A 9,550-nucleotide genomic window follows, 5' to 3' on the forward strand; every position below is an offset into this window, starting at 1 on the left:
AATAGCAGTCAAGCACCTTAGCTAACTGGCTAACATTGGCTAGCTTTCTAGCTACTTCCAGACACAAATGAGGCAACCAGTTTACTCGACCTAGCAGAGCTGGTTAGGCTGTTTTTTGACGTTATTCAGAGCGCTGGTGACTGCAACTGTGCTGCTGGCAACAATTTAATTAAGCTTTTTTGCCAACGTTTACTGATACCGGCCATATTCAACAGGTGTTGAGCATTCATAAATTTGTCAGTTATTCTACACTCTGGCACACTCAGACGAGTGCTCTGAAATCGGAGTAGATAGCCAGAGCAAATTTACCAGCTACATCTATTGACAGTTGTTGCAGTGACATCATGAACATTCTATTGACAGGGTTACTTGCATAGAGGAGTCTATTTAGCTAGCTAAATATTTAACCATAATCACAACTCATAACGTTACTACCCTGCATGAATCTGCAGGTAGCTAACCCCACATTCCTCACACCTCCCATCTGGGTGTTTCCCCACTAACACTAACCAACTTCCCAATCCAAAATGACCCCACCTCAGCCTTGTCAACGGAACCCCATGCCCCCCTTCACTCCCCAGATACCTACTGACCTTCCACAGATTTGCTTGACAATGCTGTTATCTAATAGTCACAGCCAATGATAAGGCATCAATTAAATCCTTATGCTGCATTCATAACCAGTTGGGAAGGTGGTAATTACCAGTTGTGAAGTCTTAAATATGAGTTGAATACATTCACATTTTGAAGTGGGAAATACCATGGAGGCCCATGGAGATCATTAGAAGGCTTGTGAGTGTTTAGCAAATTTTTTGCCCATAAAAATTATATCCAGAGCTGCTTTCACTTTCTACAATAATAAATGGAAGATGAACAGAATACATTTTGTATGAACAATTTGTATTTTGTTCTTACCATAAACAAATACTGATGAAGATGCCTCCATGCTTGCTGTCTTTTTTGTTGACAAATTATGTCAGAGAGGTGCAAGTGGGAAACTCAGCGCACAGGGATGATAGACGAGTTTCCCAAAGTAATTACCAGCTGGAGGGGCATTCAAGGGGATTTTTCCCAGTCGTATGCTTGTATTTAAGAAATCTACAAGATGTTGTGAATGCGGCATCACACCAGAGAGAGGTGTCAGGCTCGAGCGATTGCGGAATTATGAGAAACCACCGCCCACTGTGGTATTGGAAGACTTGATAGAGATTGCTCAGTCGTTCTGTGGTATTCTTGCACACCAGCAGGCAAAAAATGTATAACATCCCTCAGCACCAAATACCCTAGTTTTGTACTCCCAGTTATTCTTACACCTCCGACGACTCTTGCCACTTCCTTACCTTAGTTCTCGGGAGCTTGACCGTACAGCCCTCTATTGACATCTATAAATTGTGTAAGCTAATATACAATAGCTTGTATAAGCTGGCTATATAGGCCTAAACTAGCTGAATAAGATCAGTTCATCCTGTGTTACATCATACCTTTCATTACTTATCATGTGCTACTGAATACTATACTGTAGTTAAATAAAGGTTAAATAAAAAATAAAGAAATAAAAATGGAGGACAATATTGTACAAAAGGCTATGGAGCAGAACATGCTAAGCGATCTCCAGCTCTGAGAAGAAGAAGCTAGAGAAAGTGAAAGTCAGAAAGTTCCAGCCATTTCCTGTGTTTGTAATTAGCTAGATTGTTTTGTTTTAGCCAAGGCCAGTGTGAGTCCTTGCCGAGATATAGCCTGAAAACCCTTGACAAATCCCTTGGCAGACCCCTTGAGTCTTGTAGAAAGCCAGAGGTCAAACTCACAGCTTCTGGACGTCCTCTGACATTCTAGCTCTCTGGCCACCACTCCTGATGTCAACCCAACTACTCCAAACATCCTACCCCTGGCTGTCTCTGAGCCCCTTTCCTCCCAGAGGGACCTGTAAACCAAAGAGGTCCCCTCCCTCCATCAAGGTCCATCCTTCCCCTGTTGCATGGCAACAAACTCTCCTTCCCCCCATCCTCCCCCAGGGATAAGGAGCAACTGAGGACCACTGCTCAGAGTGGAACAGGGGTCATGGCTGGAAGGGATACAGCTTTTGTCAAATTTACATCAAGTTGAATTATAATCTAATTATCCTAAACGCCTACGTTATTTCTCCTAACTTGCTGTGCAACTTCTCCTAACATGCTAAGAAAAGTGAAATCTGACAAAAGCTGTATCCCATCTAGTCGAAACCTAGAACAGTGGCTCTAATGCAGTCTGTTAGCTTAGGGCAGTTGTCACAAACCAGACGATCTCGATCTCCAAGGCAGTCCTAGGGTGCGTTCATAAATTCACTCTGGCACTCTAGATTGAATTTCAGACACACCCCTAGCCAATCACCAAACATTTCTGTAAAAAACAACAACGATAACGCCACAGATAGATATTTCACCGGATATATAATTCACTACCACATATGGCAGGGAGAGGAAGACCAGTGGCCGGCAGTAGGAGAAGATGGAACGAGATGGATTTTGGCCGACATTGTGCAAATTTTCTCATCGATGAAACATTTGATCTCAATACAGTTTGCTGTTCCCAAAACTACAATCTGTTACGAACAGAGTGGACTAAGTTTTGCAGACTTTACCCTTTCCCAAAGTAAAAAAAATTGCTCAGATCACTGTGCCTGCAAAGTTTCCTCGAGCCATAGACTGTAAAAAGAAACCTCAAACGAACAGTAAGGTTGATAATGTGAGACATCATTTAGGGCAGGTGGGGTTTTGAGACCCACATTTTTAGCTAAATTAAATTAAATAAAACAAAAAATGTTAGCGGGGGGGTTGCCTGTTTTGCATGTTATTTTGGCATTAATACATGTCACGTATCAGTTTGCAAACAATGTAAAAAAAAAAAAGGGGAAAAAAGCATTGCGTTAATTAAGCTGCATACGAGTAAGGCAGCTACAAAATGCAGGTGTTTCAGCCTAGCTCAGCGCTTTCTGTGGTGGTGGGGCAGCCAGCAGAAAATACAGAGCTTAGGGTTTGGTAATGTTCTCTAGTTGCGCCGTGATTGGCTCAGTGTTCTGTCACTCATGGGGACACTACGTCCCCCCCAAATCTAAGGGTACAACTAAAAAATTCAAGCCCCTTGGGTGCTGTAACCCATATCGGTGCTCATCAGCCATTGGACATAAACATTACACAACAATTTGGAAATCTCAAATTCAACAATGAGTGGTTTGGAAGGAATCAGTGGCTAACTACAAGCACTGCAAAGCAACCACTAGCCTGCTATTCAGTGGAGTGGTTGTGTGGTCCCAAGTCTGGGTTTAAGGGTCTCTTTTCCAAGCTTAAAATTATAAACATTCAACATTGGCTATGCTGTCAATCCGGGAAATCTGACTTCAGTGAGTTCAAGACAATTGGGAACTCAGGAAAAAACTATCTCCGACTGGGAAAACAAGTTTTGAACAACTCGGAATTGTAAATCGGGAACTCGGGCCTCTTTCTAGAGCTATGACCCGAAGATCACTGATGTCAACATGATTCCACCCTGTTTTGTCTAAGTTCCCAGGTAGTTTTTCCAAGTTCCAGAGAATGCCAGACTTTGATGACAAAGTTTGATGACAAAATTTGCCCACGAAGGACTGCCGCGCCATCTTCCTGTTCAGGTGAGCACATACAAAAATGTCTTGTATGCTGCTGCATAAATTATGTAATATGCCAGGGAGATATGTACATCAAATCAAATTAATTGTATTTGTCACAGACACATGGTAAGCATTGGTGAGTGTAGCAAAATGCTTGTGCTTCTAGTTCCGACCATGCAGTAATATTGTCGTGTCTTTGGCTATGCCGGATTAAGTGATAATTAACTAGAAAGTCGGGGCACCACAAAATAATGTTTATAGAGCTGTTATCTCCCGAATAAACTCTTAAAGACCTAGTAATCTTTCACATCAATTGCAGTCAATATTAATCGTCACCTTATTTCAGGCTCATCTGAACATCGTAGAATTCTTGGTTATCTTCACGAACCCTGGCTAACAAGTTGAATCAGCAATACAAACTTTGGTTTAATTATTTATTTACTAAATACCTAAATAATCACACAGAATTACATAAACACAGAATGGATATTATGTCATAAAGGAAAACGTCCCTGGTGGACGGAGCCGACATGACGGCTGGTTACACAAAGGAAAGGGGGTTGGGTTTGAGTGAAAGAGCGGGAAGACTGAAGAACAAAGGGAGAAGCTATGCTATCATAAATACAGTATCTTATGCATTCTAAATTACCGCCCATTTGAAAAAGGAGAATGCAATAAATATTTACTCTGAGCTGCGCTTCGGTAGGTTGCTGGCCGTAGATGTTGGCCGTGTTGCCCAACAGAGATTTTCCTTGTCCTTTGAAGAGTGTCTCTGGTGGTAAACTGGATACTTAGTAGTATCGTGTTGTTTGTTAGGACAGGTCCTTTGTCCGTCCTTTCCTAGCCCACGTTTACAGCGGCCGCTGACAACTCAACGGCTAGGAGGTATCACTTCTGGAGTGAATAAGAGTTCAAAGTTCATACCAAGTTGCCATACTTTTAGCTCATCCTATATTCTGGCTGGTATAGTCGAAATTCATCCTTTCGGCATGGAGGTCGTCACCTTCACATTGAAATTTAATGCTAATTTCGTTAGGTTCTTGCTGAGGTTGGCTTAGTTCTGTAGGTGGTCTTTGTCCTTCTAACATAGGGCTCTCGCCGTAATGTACCCGGAACAGCTTATTATCTGAACACTTTCAACAAAGGACTGTCGCCCTAATGTCATCGGGAACAGCTTATTATCTGAACACTTTCAACAAAGGACTGTCGCCCTAATGTCATCGGAACAGAAAGTTATATTTTCGTAAAGGGCTTATATAGTGTAGGGAGAGAAGGGTGTGTTTCATAGTTTATAACCAATGTCTCTTCACAGGGGCGGGCCACTGATTGAGCAGAGATTTAACCTTATGAAAGCTTCCAAATGAGAGAATTGGGTTAAGATTACATTTTATCTTTTCACAAATAGTTTCATATTTAAACATTTAAATTGCACAACAATTCCATGTGAATCTGATAACTATAATGTGTAGATTTTCCAAGACACAGTTTATGTCATCCTATAATTAATAAGAATGTCTCAGATGACAACCGAACTGACATCATATTCATTAAGTACCAACGCATATTTTCAACTGGTTGGATTACCGAAATATGGTTCCTTTCCCCCCCACCTTTTGATGTTCCCAGACTCTATATGTTTAACAAAGGTTCTTCAAGAGTCCTTCTGTAGAGTCAAGACAGAGAGGGAAGGGAGAAAGGTATTTATGGGGGGGGGGTCATAAACCTACCCCCAGGCCAACGTCATGACAATATCTAACAAGTAATCTAACAATTTCACAACAACTACCTTATACACACAAGGGGGCTGCTCCCTCTGCAGTTTCCTGAAGTCCACGATCATCTCCTTTGTTTTGTTGACATTGAGTGTGAGGTTATTTTCCTGACACCACACTCCGAGGGCCCTCACCTCCTCCCTGTATGCCGTCACGTCGTTGTTGGTAATCAAGCCTACCACTTTAGTGTCGTCTGCATACTTGATGATTGAGTTGGAAGTGTGCATGGCAACGCAGTCATGGATGAACAGGGAGTACAGGAGAGGGCTGAGAACGCACCCTTGTGGGGCCCCAGTGTTGAGGATCAGCGGGGTGGAGATGTTGTTTCCTACCCTCACCAGCTGGGGGCGGCCCGTCAGGAAGTCCAGGACACAGTTGCACAGGGCGGGGTCGAGACCCAGGGTCTCAAGCTTAATGACGAGTTTGGAGGGTACTATGGTGTTAAATGCTGAGCTGTAGTCGATGAACAGCATTCTTACATAGGTATTGCTCTTGTCCAGATGGGTTAGGGCAGTGTGCAGTGTGATTGCGTCATCTGTGGACCTATTGGGGCGGTAAGCAAATTGGAGTGGGTCTAGGGTGTCAGGTAGGGTGGAGGTGATATGATCCTTGACTAGTCTCTCAAAGCACTTCATGATGACGGAAGTGAGTGCTACGGGGCGATAGTCATTTAGCTCAGTTACCTTAGCTTTCTTGGGAACAGGAACAATGGTGGCCCTCTTGAAGCATGTGGGAACAGCAGACTGGGATAAGGATTGATTGAATATGTCCGTAAACACACCAGCCAGCTGGTCTGCGCATGCTCTGAGGACGCGGATAGGGATGCCGTCTGGGCTGGCAGCCTTGCGAGGGTTAACATATTTAAATGGTTTACTCACGTTGGCTGCAGTGAAGGAGAGCCCGCAGGTTTTGGTAGCGGGCTGTGTCGGTGGCGGTTGGCGGGTGTATACTGCAACTAGAAAGTAATACTAAGTGTATGTTGTATAGTAAGCTGTTAGTAGCCCATGTGCCTAACCCTAATCATTTGGTCTAGTTTCCCCTCTTAATTTCGCCTGTTTTTGAGAAATGTATTCATCAAATATTGTAAGAGCTTTTATGGTCTGCTTATATGCCCCCTTTATTTATCCTACGGTTCTGACTTAATGTACAGGGAGAACACTGAATGAACTGTTTTGCTGCCAGACAAGGCTCCGCTGATAGCCAGGTGTAGCAATGGTAAGGGATTGGGATTGCTGTTGGGACTCTGCTGTTGGGACAGCTTTATGTAGGCCCTAACAGTTTGTGGGCACCGTTTGTCAGGTTATAGTGCAATTAATGTAAAGTTTAGTGTTGTGCAGTGACTTTGCTGGCATGCACCCCCAATTTTTGCTTTTGTTTGCCCCACCAAGAAAAATCGCCACTGCTGTGAGATTTCAAAACATTTAAAACCATGGCTAGAGAGAGACTCAACAAATACAGCAAAGAGCTACTGTTTTTATGAGTAAGTTCATAATTAAGCTGTTATTCAGTGCTGTCAACACTTTGGTCAACACTTTTATAAGCCATAAAGTGCATGCTCTCCCAACTTCCACTGCAGCTGCAATGAATGAGTATAGCAAAGTGTTCCGATAAACTTGCTTTGTTACTATTAGGGCCTTAATATCGAGGAATATTTCACTTTCTCTGTTCATAGGAGTAACAACATGAATTGGTGCATGAGGCATAAATAATGCAGTGCGACTTGTTTCGCTATCAGCTGGAAGACTGTCCCTCTTTCTCAGCAGACGCAGGGACGGTGAGTCGGGTGAGAGGCAGCCTCACGGATGCTCCCTCCCCTCAGACTGGCCATAAGTCCAGTAAAAAATTGAAATAAAAAATTATGCTCTCAAGTAACACAATAAATTATATATTACCAGTGTGATCATATAGCCTACCTATTTAAAAATATATATAATTTCAATATGGTCTGAGAAGAACAACATTGGCAGGGCAGTTCAAGCATAGCCAATATGCAGTGATAATGTATTGGGCCTATAACCTACTGCACAAACCTTATTGCTACAAAACTGTTTTTAATTGGTTACTGTTGCATAGGCTTACATTTTTTAAGTCATGTTTAAAAAATAAAAAAAATTGGTAGATCTCAGCTTGCATTTTGAAAGTGATCAAATCAAATCAAAGTTTGTCACCTGCGCCGAATACAACAGGTGTGATCTCTACAACAGTGATCTTGACTCAGAAAAGGTTGGTGACTGCTGGCTTAGAGAATAAAGGACCTTTTAGGCAAGCCATAGGGAATATTCAGAAGAAGAAACAAGAGAGTGGTGAAGGAAGTAAAGGGTGAGGAGTAAAAGAGTCTCAGGGACAGGAAGAGATAACAGATGAGGTTAAGGAAGAGGTTGAGAATGAAAATACTGAGATTCAGTGAACAAAGAGGAAGAAAAAGTGGAGTAGAAACAAGAGGTGGAGACGATTTCTGTCTCGATTGGGGTGCTTTTGTTCATAGTCTCAGTAAGTGTCAGATGCTGTCCTCTAGCGCAGTGGTTCCCAAACTTTTTAAAGTCCCATACCCCTTCAAACATTCATCCTCCAGTTGCGTACCCCCTCTAGCACCAGGGTCAGCACACTCTCAAATGTTGTTTTTTGCCATCATTGTAAGCCTGCCACACAATATACAATATACAATACATTTATTAAACATAAGAATGAGTGTGAGTTGTTGTCACAACCCGGCTGATGAGTAGCATCAGTAGCTAGCTTAGCTAATAGCAATCAAAGCTAGCGAGCTAGTTAGCTAACAAAAAAAATCAGGAAGTTAAAATTTGCTGCCTCGTATCTGGCTTACTCACTAAATACATGCTTCGTATGTAAATTATGTCTGAGTGTTGGAGCTTTCCCCTGCCTATCTATACATTTTTAATACAAGAAAATGGTGCCGTCTGGTTTGCTTAATATAAGGAATTTGAAATGATTGATACTTTTACTTTTGATACTTACGTATATTTGAGCAATTACATTTACTTTTGATACTTAAGTATATTTAAAACCAAATACTTTAAGACTTTTACTCAAGTAAGATTTTACTGGGTGACTTTCACTTTTACTTGAGTCATTTTCTATTAAGGTATCTTTACTTTTACTCAAGTATGACAATTGGATACTTTTTCCACCACTGCTTGGGGGCATGGTCAGGTTAAACCACACCTCACCGTGTGCATTCTATAAGGGCACAAGGCGAGACCCAGATGCAGACACAGGAGGCAGATGGTTAGAGTCCAAGATGTTTATTAACAATCCACTGGTCAAAACCAGTTCAAAGTTCCAGAGGTACAGAATGGCAGGCAGGCTCGAGGTCAGGGCAGGCAGAACGGTCAGGCAGGCGGGAATCGAGTCCAGAAAACAGGCAAAGGTCAAAACCGGGAGGACTAGTAGAAGAGAATAGAAAAGCAGGAGCACGGGAAAAAGACGCTGGTTGACTTGAACATACAAGACGAACTGGCACAGAGAGACAGGAAACACAGGGATAAATACACTGGGGAAAATAAGCGACACCTGGAGGGGGTGGAGACAATCACAAGAACAGGTGAAACAGATCAGGGTGTGACAGTACCCCCCCCCCCTCTATCTAGGGGCGCCACCTGGCGTCCTACCTGGGCGCATACCTGGTTGACCGGGGTGTTGGCGGTGGAAGTCGGCGGTGAGGCCTGGATCAAGGATTGTCTCTAGCGAAAACCCAGCACCTCTCCTCCGGGCCGTAACCCTCCCAGTCAACCAGGTACTGGAAATCCCTGCCCCGTGGTCGAACACTCAGGAGGCGTTTTACCGTGTATGCCGGATGGTCGTCAATGACACGGGAGGGGGGGAGGGTCAGGGAACAGAAGACAAAGAACAGTGAGACACAGGCTTAGTCTTAGATACATGGAAAGTAGGGTGAATATGGAGGGTACGGGGTAACAAGAGACGGACAGCAGTGGAACTAAGTACTCTAGAGATGGGAAATGGATCAATAAAACGGGGGGACAGTTAGTGGGGCTGGTCTACCCGAATGGGCTGGTCCCGTGTAGACAGCCTTACCCTCTGCCCAATGCGGGAGCAGGGAGCTGGAGTCCGGCGGCGGTCCGCTTGTTGACGATATCTGGAGTTGGTCTTGAGAAGTGCTACCCGAGCTCTTCTCCAGGTA

This window comes from Salvelinus alpinus, chromosome 12, assembly GCF_045679555.1.
Source record: "Salvelinus alpinus chromosome 12, SLU_Salpinus.1, whole genome shotgun sequence".
Classification (NCBI taxonomy): domain Eukaryota; kingdom Metazoa; phylum Chordata; class Actinopteri; order Salmoniformes; family Salmonidae; genus Salvelinus; species Salvelinus alpinus.